The sequence below is a fragment of the Saccostrea echinata genome, unplaced genomic scaffold, assembly GCF_033153115.1.
Source record: "Saccostrea echinata isolate AGI-Se365-2 ecotype Australia unplaced genomic scaffold, CSIRO_AGI_Sech_v1 ptg000016l, whole genome shotgun sequence".
In the NCBI taxonomy this organism is placed as follows: domain Eukaryota; kingdom Metazoa; phylum Mollusca; class Bivalvia; order Ostreida; family Ostreidae; genus Saccostrea; species Saccostrea echinata.
This window is the reverse complement of record NW_026889765.1, coordinates 15682501-15697036: the sequence shown is the minus strand read 5'-3', so window position 1 is coordinate 15697036 and position 14536 is coordinate 15682501. Positions and strand designations below refer to the sequence as shown.

At 34.4% G+C, this 14536-nt stretch overlaps 1 long non-coding RNA gene across 1 annotated transcript in view; it reads left to right on the top strand.

Moving 5' to 3' along the window:
* Nucleotides 1–7822: 7822 nt before the first annotated feature.
* The window catches only part of LOC133188951 (uncharacterized), an 18867-nt gene continuing 12153 nt past the window's right edge, over nucleotides 7823–14536 (top strand). The window contains exon 1 of the long non-coding RNA XR_009721350.1: nucleotides 7823–8002. This is a non-coding gene — a long non-coding RNA (uncharacterized LOC133188951). The remainder of the gene's footprint in view (nucleotides 8003–14536) is intronic.

Below are 14536 nucleotides of genomic sequence, written 5' to 3'. Positions count from 1 at the left end.
AGGACAACAGAATAACAATGCCCGCTGATGCAAATTCACATAGTTTACAAAAATACCTGCACAGCGTGTACTCTCGCCTAGTTTGACTGGCTGTCAGCTGTAAAAATCATACGATGTGATTGGACTTCGATCCCGTGCAGATGGAAACAATCCTGAGCCCGAACTATAGCATTCATAGCTGAACTCGTAAGTCGGCAATTTTATCAGTGAACGCGTTATAAAGTCAAAATATTTAGCAAAATCTTATTCTAGGGAGAGCGAAGCTCTTATCTATGATTTGGCTTATTTTGACTTTAATAGTGCACATTCACGGATAGCCAACAAGGACCGAAGACGGTCTTTAGTTAGGAAACTGTGTAAACTCCAAAAGCGAGCCGCTAGAGTGATTTTAAAATTAAACCTCCTAAGGATACATAACACAAACAAAAATTTGATGCCTGGAATGATTAATATATCTTGTATACTGATTACTTGTATCTGAATCAGTAGATGGACTACAACAACGTCTTAATTCATCGGAAAGATATTGTGGTGACTGGAAGTTAGAAGTAAATACAGAAAAAACTAATGCTATGGTATTTTCTAGTAAAAACCTTAAAAAATTGAATTGTAAAAAAATAAAGTTTAAAGAAGATGTTATTGCTTTTTGTTGATGAATATAAATATTTGGGTGTTGTCCTAAAAAATAATGGTAAATTGAAATATGCATGCGAGAATTTAGCAGGTAGAGCAAGGAAAGCATATTTTACAATCAAATCAAAATTACCAAGCAATCTTAGTCTCTCAGGAAAGGCTCAGTTTTATGCCCTGTTCACACGGAGAGTTTAATTCGAATTAAACGTAAGTTACTGCGAATTAAATTTGATCCGCGTTCACACGGAGAATTTAATGCGAATTAGTTTAATTCGAATTAGTATACTGCGCATTAAATTACTTCGCTTTAGCTCCGTGTGAACGCTAAGCGAAGCTAATTCGAATTAAATTTCGACGCATGCGTAAGGGCAGAAATAGGTCACAGGCCACATGTCGATGGTCAAATATAGGTACTTGTGCTATTTTTGAGTAGAAAACAAAGGAATATCATGTTAACCACTAAAATGTGTACAGACACTATGACATTATGTCAAATGTATATCTGCTGTGCACAATATGACGTGATTTGTAAATGACGTCATAATAGCCTTACTGAACTGCTGAATGGCTTATTGTAGAAATAAAATTTTAATTCGCATTAGTTTACTTAAGAAATAAATAACAAGTTTAAAAACTTCAATGGGAATTGAAGTGGGTCGGTCACGTGATCAAATCCTGTGAAGGCCGAAGGCCTTCTCAGAAGATTTGATCACGTACCGACCCACTTCAATTCCCATTGAAGTTTTTAAACTTGTTATTTATTACTTATATATACATTTGAGACGGACAATCGAATGTAATCGAATATAAATATTGCACTAACTGTACGTCGTAGATTTTGACAAATTACGCTTGGTGTAAATCGGCTTGAGAAGCGGTTACGCTTCAAATTCATCTGGCAAAGGATTCTGTTTTGAAGGGAATATTCTGTGAAAGGCTACTTGTGATCAATTATAGTGAGCATATAGGTGTCTTGGAATTTTTGTATTCATGAGATCCCATATTCGATGTTAAAAAAACACAAGAAACACGTCCGATGTTTGATAATAAAAAGTTGGAGGAATTTCGGTCGGAAAGGGATGGATGGAGACACTTGTCCGGACCAGATAACTTGAAATCAAGTACAAAATTTGATCAAAAACATAAAATCTACGATTTCAGTAAGGCATATTCATTAATTTATGATGTTGACATGGAGACACTGGCGACAGCTTACATTGTTAAGACAACGTCACAACAATCTCGATGATGGAGGTGTGCCTACCGAACTTCCAAAGTGCAGTGTTTGTCAGCTGTTTGTGGCGTGATTGCATTGATATTTTTCAACAGATTTTCAAATTTATTGTGAGTAAAGTTTAATGAAAAAAAATTATTGCATTCAGAGGTCTGCGAGAAAAATAAGGGTAAACGTCGCATTGAGACTATGCAGCTCAGACATGAAACTTATAACACGTAGTTGTCTATTCTCTATGTAAAATCGATCAAGAACTGTATTAAATACTCGTTTACATTGTAAATAAAATGATTATTATTTTACTTGCGTATTTTGTACATTTTTATGCATGAAAAACATGCTATATTGCTAAGTGGAGTAAGTCTTTTTATGTAGATATTACTGCGCTTTGTGATTAGGTCGCGTAATGACCTATGACCTTCAAAAAACTTCATACAGGAATGAAGATATTTGCTCTCTGCATGTTTATATAATAGAGAGATACCACAAATGTATATATTTCGCATTAGCTGTCGTGTGAACGCAATTTAATTCGCATTAGTTTCATTCGCATTAGTTTACTTCGCATTAATTTACTGCGAATTAAACTCTCCGTGTGAACAGGGCATAAGATATATGAATCATGCATTATGCCAATTTTGACTTATGCTTCGGAAATCTGGGTAAGTGATTTTTTTAAAAAAAATGACAAAAGACTTTGATAAAACTCCATTCGAAAAAATTCAAAATTTCATCTTGAAAGACATTTTAGGGGTCCATAATAAAGCTTCTAATTTAGCAGTTAGACTAGAGTTTAGTGCACTTCCCATTATTTTCAGAATATAAAAATTATTATTTAGATATTATTACAGATTACAGAAAATTGTTTCAGATCAAGAGAACTCAAACTTGCTTTTACAACATGCATATTTAAAGGATGAAAAACTTGCAGGAAATGGAAAAAACATGTTGGCAAAACTGTATACAAACTATACTTGATGAAGTTAATGGTTCAAATGCTAATACATTATCAATAAATGATTTTGAAAATAATTTGAAAAAGTATTTTGAGAATATAGTTTGTAGGGATATAAGACATATTAAAGAAAAAGGTAATGGCAAATTATCATTTCACAGCCAGTTAATAAGTCAAGGAAATCTAAACAAGCTTGAAATTCAACCATTCTTAATTTTTTTCCATTTCCAAGAACCTTCGTTCTTTTTCGACTCGGTTAAGTATAAGTGCCCACACATTACAGATAGAAGTTGGCAGATATTGTAACCCAATTATACCAAGAGATGATATTGTATTAATTGTCAAACTGTTGTTGAAGATGAGCATCATTTTTTATTTGTATATCCTCTATAAACAACTAAGAAGTGAATTTTGTACACTTGTTAACAATACATGTATATCTTATGAAATTCAGCAGATGTTAAATCAATAAGAACTAGTGCTAATTGTAACGGGAACCGTTACAGATGTTCCCCAAACGGCTCCCCAATCCCTTATGATGCCCCATTCCCTACAAGCTTCAATAAATTAGACAATACTTTTGTAATATAGATGGACACTTTATTTTTAAGGGTATTTCATTGGAAAACTACTCCGATATAGCCATATGGGTATTAGCCAATCAAATTTCAGCGCATGTGCTTGCACATGTTTGCTACATTTTTCACAATAATTTTCTTATAGTGTGTCACAATACATACATTTGTGTTAAATATTAAAGAATTTCATTGAAAAATAAGAGAGATGTAACCCTTTAAGTATTAGCCAATCAGAATTCAGCATACGCGCATGCATGGCCTTGTATTCAATTTTGATAGTATCATAATGTAGGAGCTCTATGTGCCTATCCATGTCGTAAATTTCATCCTGTTTTGTTGAAAACCAAGGGAGTTATGGACATTCAAAGTTTCAACCAATCAGATTGCAGCACACCTGCATGCGTGTGTTTTCAAGAAATTTCCTATATAACATGTTGTAGCACCTTATAATATATACTTATATTCTAAATTTCAAAGTATTTTGTCAAAAAACAAGGAAATTATTGAGATTTTTGTATCAGCCAATCAGAGAAGAGCGCACGTGCATGCGCGTGAGTTCACGCTAATTTGACCGTGTTATCTTGTCTAGACTACTAATATATCTTTATATTTTGAGTTTCAAAGCAATTCATCAAGAAATATAAAAGTTACGGCTTCATCAAGTATATCAGTCATTTCACTCATTGCACGCGCGCGCACGTGCATGCAAGTGCGCGCAAAATGACCTTCGTTCCGAACACCTACACAACATGCCTATTAACCCTAAAAAGGTTTCATGTCAATCGGATGAGTGTTTCTATGAGAACACTCCCGGACAAAAAAGTACCGGAGAAGAAAGTAGAAAAAAAGAATAATAACTAGTTATAATTGTAACGGGGACCGTTACAGATGTTCCCCAAACGCTCCCCAACACCCTTTTGGTGTCTTATTTCCTGTAAGCTTCATTAAATAAGCCAATGAAGTATATTGATAGTTTTTTGCATTTCACGCGCGCGCACGTGCATGCATGTGCAGGATGACCATGTCTCATCTATACTATTAATGCATCTTTATATTCTCAGTATTAAAACATTTCATCAAAAAATAAATAAGTTCCAGCTATATCAAGTATATTGGTCATCTTAGCATTGCACGCATGCGCACCTGAATGCATGTTCATAATGACCATGCCATTTTGTCTACACTTATAATATGTCGGTTTATTCTTAGTATCAAAGCTTTTCATAAAAAAATATAAAAGTTATGGCTACATTAAGTATATTGGTCATTTAACACATTGCACGCGCGCGCATGTGCATTCATGAGCATGATGTCCACATCATCTTGTCTACACTTTTAATATATCTGTATATTCTTAATATCAAAGCTTTTCATAAAAAAATATAAAAATTACGGCTATATTAAGTATATTGGTCATTTAACACATTGCACGCGCGCGCACGTGCATGCATGCATGCATGCATGTGCACGATGACCATGTCGTCTTGTCTACACTTTTAATATATATAAAAATTTTGAGTATCAAAGCATCTCATCAAAAAGTATAAAAGTTACGAGTATATCAAGTATATTTGTCATTTTACGCTTTGCGCGTGCGCACACGTGCATGCATGTGCATGTTGACCATGTCATCTTGTTTACACTTTTAATATATCCTTATTTTCTGAGTATCAAAGCATTTCATCAAAAAATATAAAAGTTACAGCTATATCAAGTATATTGGTCATTTTACGCATTGCACGCGCACGCACGTGCATGCACGTGCGCTCAAAATGACCTTGATTCCGCAAATCTACATAACATGCCTATTAACCCTAAAAAGGTTTCACCTCAATCGGATGAGTAGTTGACGAGATCACTCGCGGACAAAAAAGTACCCAGGAAGAAGAAGAAGAAGAAGAAGAAAATAATAATAACTAGATGAGATCTCGTTGCGAGCAACGAGTAGGTCTTCCGTCCAATTTTCGATAAGATGAGATATTATTTTGACTATGATCTTTGTTAAAAGATAATAATATATAGAGTTCCCTAATTTGATTTCATTCTCTTGATTTATGTAACATTCTCAAAGAGCTATAGATGACAGGCTTCTGGTCCCTCAGAGCCCCTAATTTGAGGGGTCAGCCCCTTTCTCTTGATATCAAATGAAAGGTCTTGTGATTTTGAAGACTTTTTGTTCAACAACTATTTAGAGATTTCTTTTCGTTGTGGTGATATGCTGATTGAAAATATTTAGGGGCCAGCCCTCCAAGTCCTTAATAGGGCCGTTTCACAAAAACTGAAAGGTTGCATATCGTTTAGAACATTATTCTGAACATATTTTGTTCAATATTGCTTTTCAAAATATTCTCCCTTTTTGAGATATAAAGCGTCAAAAATTTAGCATTCTGGCCCCTTTTGGCCCCTTATTACGTAACATATGAACAAAATTTTAAAACATATAGTTGCAAATCGATAAGATGAACATTTTTGCTTCAGTAATTTATTACAAAATATTGATCGTTCAAGAGTTATACATGAAAGACTTTTGGCCCCTCTGAGCCCCTAATTTAAGGGATCAGCCCTTATTTCTTGATATCAAATGAATGATCTTGTGATTTTGAAGACTTTTTGTTCAACAACTATTCAGAAATCTATTTTCGTTTTCGAGATATGCTGAATTGAAATATTTAGGGGCCAGCCCTTCAAGTCCTTAATGGGGCCGTTTTGCAAAAATTGAAAGGTTGCATATCGTTTAGAACATTATTCTGATCATCTTTTGTTCAATATTGCTTTTCAAAATATTCCCCCTTTTTGAGATATAAAGCGTCAAAGATTTAGCATTCTGGTCCCTTTTGGCCCCTTATTACGTAACATATGATCAAAATTTTAAAACATATAGTTGCAAATCGATAAGATGAACATTTTTGCTTCAGTAATTTATTACAAAATATTGATCGTTCAAGAGTTATACATGAAAGACTTTTGGCCCCTCTGAGCCCCTAATTTAAGGGATCAGCCCTTATTTCTTGACATCAAATGGATGATCTTGTGATTTTGAAGACTTTTTGTTCAACAACTATTCAGAAATCTATTTTCGTTTTCGAGATATGCTGAATTGAAATATTTAGGGGCCAGCCCTTCAAGTCCTTAATGGGGCCGTTTTGCAAAAATTGAAAGGTTGCATATCGTTTAGAACATTATTCTGAACATCTTTTGTTCAATATTGCTTTTCAAAATATTCCCCCTTTTTGAGATATAAAGCGTCAAAGATTTAGCATTCTGGTCCCTTTTGGCCCCTTATTACGTAACATATGATCAAAATTTTAAAACATATAGTTGCAAATCGATAAGATGAACATTTTTGCTTCAGTAATTTATTACAAAATATTGATCGTTCAAGAGTTATACATGAAAGACTTTTGGCCCCTCTGAGCCCCTAATTTGAGGGATCAGCCCTTTTTTTTTGATATCAAATGAAAGGTCTTATCATTTTACACATCTTTTGTACTACATGTTTTAACAAAATATTTACAGGTAAAAAGATATAAAAGAAAACGTGTCAAATTTTGCGAGATGTTTGTGAGCCTATTTTTCGAGCCCAGGCGAGCTTCAATGCCATTTCAGCTGGAAAGATATAGATGCCCATTTGCACATCTACAATCTTTCCTCTATCTTCACTGAAAATCTTAACTCAATAGCTTTAGTCGTTTAGGAGGAGTTTCCAGGACAAGCCGACCCTCTGAAAATCAGAAAATCGTCAATATCTCACGACCGGAAGTGACGTCATCAAAAAACAAAAAAACCTATCAAGATCAATTGAATATCTTTTACATCTGAAAATTTGGTATAAATCGGCCCAGCCGTTTCTGAGAAATCGCGTGCACAAAATCGGTTGGAAGAAAAATAATAATAACTAGAGCAATGCTCGTTGCAAAGCAACGAGTAGGTCTTCCGTCCGATTTTCAGAACTGCTTGTAAAATGGATAAATAATAAATATACCATTCATTAATATACCATTTATTAAAAAGAATGCCTCCAGATCAAAAATGATGTCGATCTGTATTTAGTATTTTTATTATTGAAATCTATTCTGATTTTTTGGTGAAATAAAAGCAAGATTAGACTACTTCCGGTTGGACAGGAAGAGACCCCAATCGACAGAAAATTTTGTCATAAGTCTTAGGTGGAGTATATCATTTGATTTTGATGTTAATATCTGCAGAAATACGTCATTTATGGTTACTTCCGGTTTAACCGGAAGTTGACAAAAGTGACGATTCTCGACAGGAAATGCGGTCGGACGTCCTCTGTGACATGTATAATTCAATTCAATGCCAATATCTGTGAAAATAGGCAATTTTTGACTACTTCCTGTTTGGCCGGAAGTGACGTCATTTGACGAATTTTGGTGATCTCACTAGGTGCTACTTGTCATTGTGAACAACTTTGCTTCTCTGATGTATTACAAATTCTCAATACTTTTTGAGATATTAGGAAAAAATTTTCGGCCCCTCTAGATCCCTTATTTTAGGGGCCAGCCCCTTTTCCAAGATAACATTTGAAAGATCTTTTAATTCTGCACTACTTTTGTTCTATATAATATAACAAAATATTTCCAAGTAAAAAGATATTGTAGAAAAAGTGTTAGAAATTTTGAAACTCTCGATATGACTTTTTTCAGGCCATAGCGAGCGTCGACGTGTGGCACTTCCGGTGAAAGTTAACTACGTATTACAGATCTACATATATTGCTCTGTCTTCCCTAAACGTTTCATGTTCCTGTGATGAGTGGTTTCTTAGAAAACCTGCGGACAAACTGAACCTCCGAAAATCACTAAATCGCAAAAATCTTCGGACCGGAAGTGACGTCATCAAAATAAAAAAATATGTATAAAGATTTTTTAATGTTTTATCAGACCTGAAAGTTTCATGAAAATCGAGCGAACAGTTTTCGAGAAATTGCGTGCACAAAATCGGTAAGAAAAAAAATAATAAGAAAAACAGTGGAAAAGAAACGTAAGAATAACAAGAAGGTCTTCCGCTGAAGACGGAAGACCTTAATAATAATAACTAGATGAGATCTCGTTGCGAGCAACGAGTAGGTCTTCCGTCCGATTTTTCGATAAGATGAGATATTATTTTGACTATGATCTTTGTCAAAAGATAATAATATATAGACTTCCCTAATTAGATTTCATTCTTTTGATTTATATAACATTATCAAAAAGCTATAGATGACATGATTTTGGCCCCTCTGAGCCCCTAGTTTGAGGGGTCAGCCCCTTTTTCTTGATATCAATTGAAAGTTCTTGTGATTTTGAAGACTTTTTGTTCAACAATTATTCAGAGATTTCTTTTCGTTGTGGAGATATGCTGAATTGAAATATTTAGGGGCCGCCCCTCCAAGTCCTTAATGGGGCCGTTTGACAAAAATTGAAAAGGTGCATATTGTTTAGAACATTATTCTGAGTATCTTTTTTTCAGCATTGATTATCAAAATATTCCCCCTTTTGAAGATATAAAGCGTCAAAGATTTAGCATTCAGGCCCCTTGTGACCCCTTATTACGTAACGTATAATCAATATCTCATCATATATTGTTGTAAATCGTTAAGATAAGCATCTTTGCTTCAGTAATGTATTACAAATTATTGATCGTTAAAGAGTTATACATGAAAGACTTTTGGTCCCTCTGAGCCCCTAATTTGAGGGGTCAGCCCCTTTTTCTTGATATCAATTGAAAGGTCTTGTGATTTTAAAAAATTCTTGTTCAACAACTATTCAGAAATCTATTTTCGTTTTCGAGATATGCTGAATTGAAATATTTAGGGGCCAGCCCTTCAAGTCCTTAATGGAGCCGTTTTGCAAAAATTGAAAGGTTGCATATTGTTTAGAACATTATTCTGAACATCTTTTGTTCAATATTGCTTTTCAAAATATTCCCCCTTTTTGAGATCTAACGCGTCAAAGATTTAGCATTCTGGCCCCTTTTGGCCCCTTATTACGTAACATATGATTAAAATTTTAAACCATATAGTTGCAAATCGATAAGATAAACATTTTTGCTTCAGTAATTTATAACAAAATATTGATCGTTCAAGAGTTATACATAAAAGACTTTTGGCTCCTCTGAGCCCCTAATTTGAGGGATCAGCCATTTTTTCCTGATATCAAATGAAAGGTCTTATCATTTTACACATCTTTTGTAATACATGTTTTAACAAAATATTTACAGGTAAAAAGATATAAAAGAAAACGTTTCAAATTTTGCGAGATATTTGTGAGCCTATTTTTCGAGCCCAGGCGAGCTTCAACGCCATTTGAGCTGGAAAGATATAGATGCCCAATTGCACATCTACAATCTTTCCTCTATCTTCACTGAAAATCTTAACTCAATAGCTTTAGTCGTTTAGGAGGAGTTTCCAGGACAAGCCGACCCTCTGAAAATCAGAAAAGCGTCAATATCTCACGACCGGAAGTGACGTCATTAAAAAATAAAAAAACCCTATCAAGATCAATTGAATATCTTTTACATCTGAAAGTTTGGTGGAAATCGGCCCAGCCGTTTCTGAGAAATCGCGTGCACAAAATCGATTGGAAGAAAAATAATAATAATAATAACTAGATGAGATCTCGTTGCGAGCAACGAGTAGGTCTTCCGTCCGATTTTTCGATAAGATGAGATATGATTTTGACTATGATCTTTGTTAAAAGATAATAATATATAGACTTCCCTAACTAGATTTCATTCTTTTGATTTATATAACATTATCAAAGAGCTATAGATGACATGCTTTTAGCCCCTCTGAGCCCCTAGATTGAGGGGTCAGCCCCTTTTCTTGATATCAATTGAAAGGTCTTGTGATTTCTTTTTGTTGTGGAGATATGCTGAATGGAAATATTTAGGGGCCACCCCTCTGACCATCTTTTGTTCAGTATTGCTTTTCAAAATATTCCCCATTTTCGAGATATAAAGCTTCAAAGATTTAGCATTCGGGCCCTTTGTGACCCTTATTATATAACATATGATCAGAATCTTATCATATGTTGTTGTAAATCGTTAAGATAAGCATCTTTGCTTCAGTAATGTATTACAAATTATTGATCGTTAAAAAGTTATAGATGAAAGACTTTTGGCCCCTCTGAGCCCCTAATTTGAAGGATCAGCCCCTTTTTCTTGATATCAAATGAAAGGTCTTGAGATTTTGAAGACTTTTTGTTCAACAACTATTCAGAGATTTCTTTTTGTTGTGGAGATATGCTGAATGGAAATATTTAGGGGCCACCCCTCCAAGTCCTTAATGGGGCCGTTTGACAAAAATTGAAAGGGTGTATATTGTTTAGAACATTATTCTGACCATCTTTTGTTCAGTATTGCTTATCAAAATATTCCCCCTTTTCGAGATATAAAGCGTCAAAGATTTAACATTCTGGCCCCTTGTGACCCCTTATTACGTAACATATGATCAGAATCTTATCATATATTATTGTAAATCGTTAAGATAAGCATCTTTGCTTCAGTAATGTATTACAAATTATTGATCGTTAAAGAGTTATAGATGAAAGGCTTTTGGCCCCTCTGAGCCCCTAATTTGAAGGGTCAGCCCCTTTTTCTTGATATCAAATGAAAGGTCTTGTGATTTTGAAGACTTTTTGTTCAACAACTATTCAGAGATTTCTTTTTGTTGTGGAGATATGCTGAATGGAAGTATTTAGGGGCCACCCCTCCAAGTCCTTAATGGGGCCGTTTGACAAAAATTGAAAGGGTGTATATTGTTTAGAACATTATTCTGACCATCTTTTGTTCAGTATTGCTTATCAAAATATTCCCCCTTTTCGAGATATAAAGCGTCAAAGATTTAGCATTCTGGCCCCTTGTGACCCCTTATTACGTAACATATGATCAGAATCTTATCATATATTGTTGTAAATCGTTAAGATAAGCATCTTTGCTTCAGTAATGTATTACAAATTATTGATCGTTAAAGAGTTATAGATGAAAGACTTTTGGCCCCTCTGAGCCCCTAATTTGAAGGGTCAGCCCCTTTTTCTTGATATCAAATGAAAGGTCTTGTCATTTTGTGCATTTTTTTAAATATATGTTTTAACAAAATATTTACAGGTAAAAATATATAAAAGAAAACGTGTCAAATTTTGCGAGATGCTTGTGAGCCTATTTTTCGAGCCCAGGCGAGCTTCAGCACCCTTTGAGCTGGAGAGATATAGATGCGAAATGGCACATCTACAATCTTTCCTCTATCTTCACCGAAAATCTTATCCCTTTATCTCTATTTGTTTAGGAGAACACCCCAGGACAAGCCGACCCTCTGAAAATCAGAAAATCGTCCATATCTCACGACCGGAAGTGACGTCATCAAAAAACAAAAAAAAACTATCAAGATCAGTTGATTATCTTTCACATCTGAAAGTTTGATGTAAATCGACCCAGCCGTTTCTGAGAAATCGCGTGCACAAAATCGGTTGGAAGAAAAATAATAATAACTAGATGAGATCTCGTTGCGAGCAACGAGTAGGTCTTCCGTCCGATTTTCCGATAAGATGAGATAAGATTTTGACTATGATCTTTATTAAAAGATAATAATATATAGACTTCCCTCATTAGATTTCATTCTTTTGATTTATCTAACATTATCAAAGAGTTATAGATGAAAGACTTTTGGCCCTTCTGAGCCCGTAATTTGAGGGGTCAGCCCCTTTTTCTTGATATCAAATAAAAGGTCTTGTGATTTTGAAGATTTTTTGTTCAACAACTATTCAGAAATTTCCTTTCGTTTAAGAGATATATAGAATAACAATATTTAGGGGCCAGCCTTTGAAGTCCTTAATGGGGTTGTCTTGCAAAAATTAAAAGGGTGTATATTGTTTAGAACATTATTCTGAACATCTTTTGTTCAATATTGTTTATCAAAATATTTCCCCTTTTCGAGATATCAGGTGTCAAAGATTTTGCATTCTGGCCCCTTATGGCCCCTTATTACGTAACATATGATCCAAATTTTATAATATATAGTTGCAGAATGTTAAGATGAACATTTTTGCTTCAGTAATTTATAACAAAATATTGATCATTAAAAAGTTATAGATGAAAGACTTTTGGCCCTTCTGAGCCCCTAATTTGAGGGGTCAGCCCCTTTTTCTTGATATCAAATAAAAGGTCTTGTGATTTTGAAGATTTTTTGTTCAACAACTATTCAAAAATTTCCTTTCGTTTAAGAGATATTTAGAATAACAATATTTAGGGGCCAGCCCTCCAAGTCCTTAATGGGGATGTCCTGCGAAAATTAAAAGGGTGTATATTGTTTAGAACATTATTCTGAACATCTTTTGTTCAATATTGCTTATCAAAATATTTCCCCTTTTCGAGATATCAAGTGTCAAAGATTTTGCATTCTGGCCCCTTATGGCCCCTTATTACGTAACATATGATCCAAATTTTATAATACATAGTTGCAGAATGTTAAGATGAACATTTTTGCTTCAGTAATTTATAACAAAATATTGATCATTAAAAAGTTATAGATGAAAGACTTTTGGCCCTTCTGAGCCCCTAATTTGAGGGGTCAGCCCCTTTTTCTTGATATCAAATAAAAGGTCTTGTGATTTTGAAGATTTTTTGTTCAACAACTATTCAAAAATTTCCTTTCGTTTAAGAGATATTAAGAATAACAATATTTAGGGGCCAGCCCTCCAAGTCCTTAAAGGGGATGTCTTGCAAAAATTCAAAGGGTGTATGTTGTTGAGAAGATTATTCTGAACATCTTTTGTTCAATATTGCTTATCAAAATATTTCCCCTTTTCGAGATATCAAGCGTCAAAGATTTAGCATTCTGGCCCCTTTTGGCCCCTTATTACGCAATATATGATCCTCATTTTATAATATATAGTTACAAATCCTTAAGATGAACATTTCTGCTTCAGTAATTGATAACAAAATTTTGATCATTGAAAAGTTATACATGAAAGACTTTTGGCCCCTCTGAGCCCCTAATTTGAGGGATCAGCCCCTTTTTCTTGATAGCAAATGAAACGTCTTGTCATTTTGTGCATCTTTTGTAATATATGTTTTAACAAAATATTTACAGGTAAAAAGATACAAAAGAAAACGTGTCAAATTTTGCGAGATGCTTGTGAGCCTATTTTTCGAGCTCAGGCGAGCTTCAGCGCCTTTTGAGCTGGAAACATATAGATGCAAAATGGCACATCTACAATCTTTCCTCTATCTTCACTGAAAATCTTATCCCTTTATCTCTATTCGTTTAGGAGAACACCCCAGGACAAGCCGACCCTCTGAAAATCAGAAAATCGTCGATATCTCACGACCGGAAGTGACGTCATCAAAAAACAAAAAAACCTATCAAGATCAGTTGATTATCTTTCACATCTGAAAGTTTGATGTAAATCGGTCCAGCCGTTTCTGAGAAATCGCGTGCACAAAATCGGTTGGAAGAAAAATAATAATAATAATAATAATAATAATAAGAATAGGGAAAAAGAAACCGAACGAAAACAATAAGGTCTTCCGTTGGAGACGGAAGACCTTAATAATAATAAGAATAGGGAAAAAGAAACCGAACGAAAACAATAAGGTCTTCCGTTGGAGACGGAAGACCTTAATAATAATAATAGGGAAAAAGAAACCGAACGAAAACAATAAGGTCTTCCGTTGGAGACGGAAGACCTTAACTAGATGAGATCTCGTTGCGAGCAACGAGTAGGTCTTCCGTCCGATTTTTCGATAAGATGAGATATGATTTTGACTATGATCTTTGTTAAAAGATAATAATATATAGTCTTCCCTAATTAGATTTCATTCTTTTGATTTTTATAACATTATCAAAGAGCTATAGATGACATGCTTTTGGCCCCTCTGAGCCCCTAGTTTGAGGGGTCAGCCCCTTTTTTCTTGATATCAATTGAAAGATCTTGTGATTTTGAAAACGTTTTGTTCAAGAAATATTCAGATTTCCTTTCGTTGTGGAGATATACTGAATGGAAATATTTAGGGGCCACCCCTCAAAGTCCTTAATGGGGCCGTTTGACAAAAATTGAAAGAGTGCATATTGTTTAGAACATTATTCTGACCATCTTTTGTTCAGTATTGCTTATCAAAATACTCTCCCTTTTCGAGATATA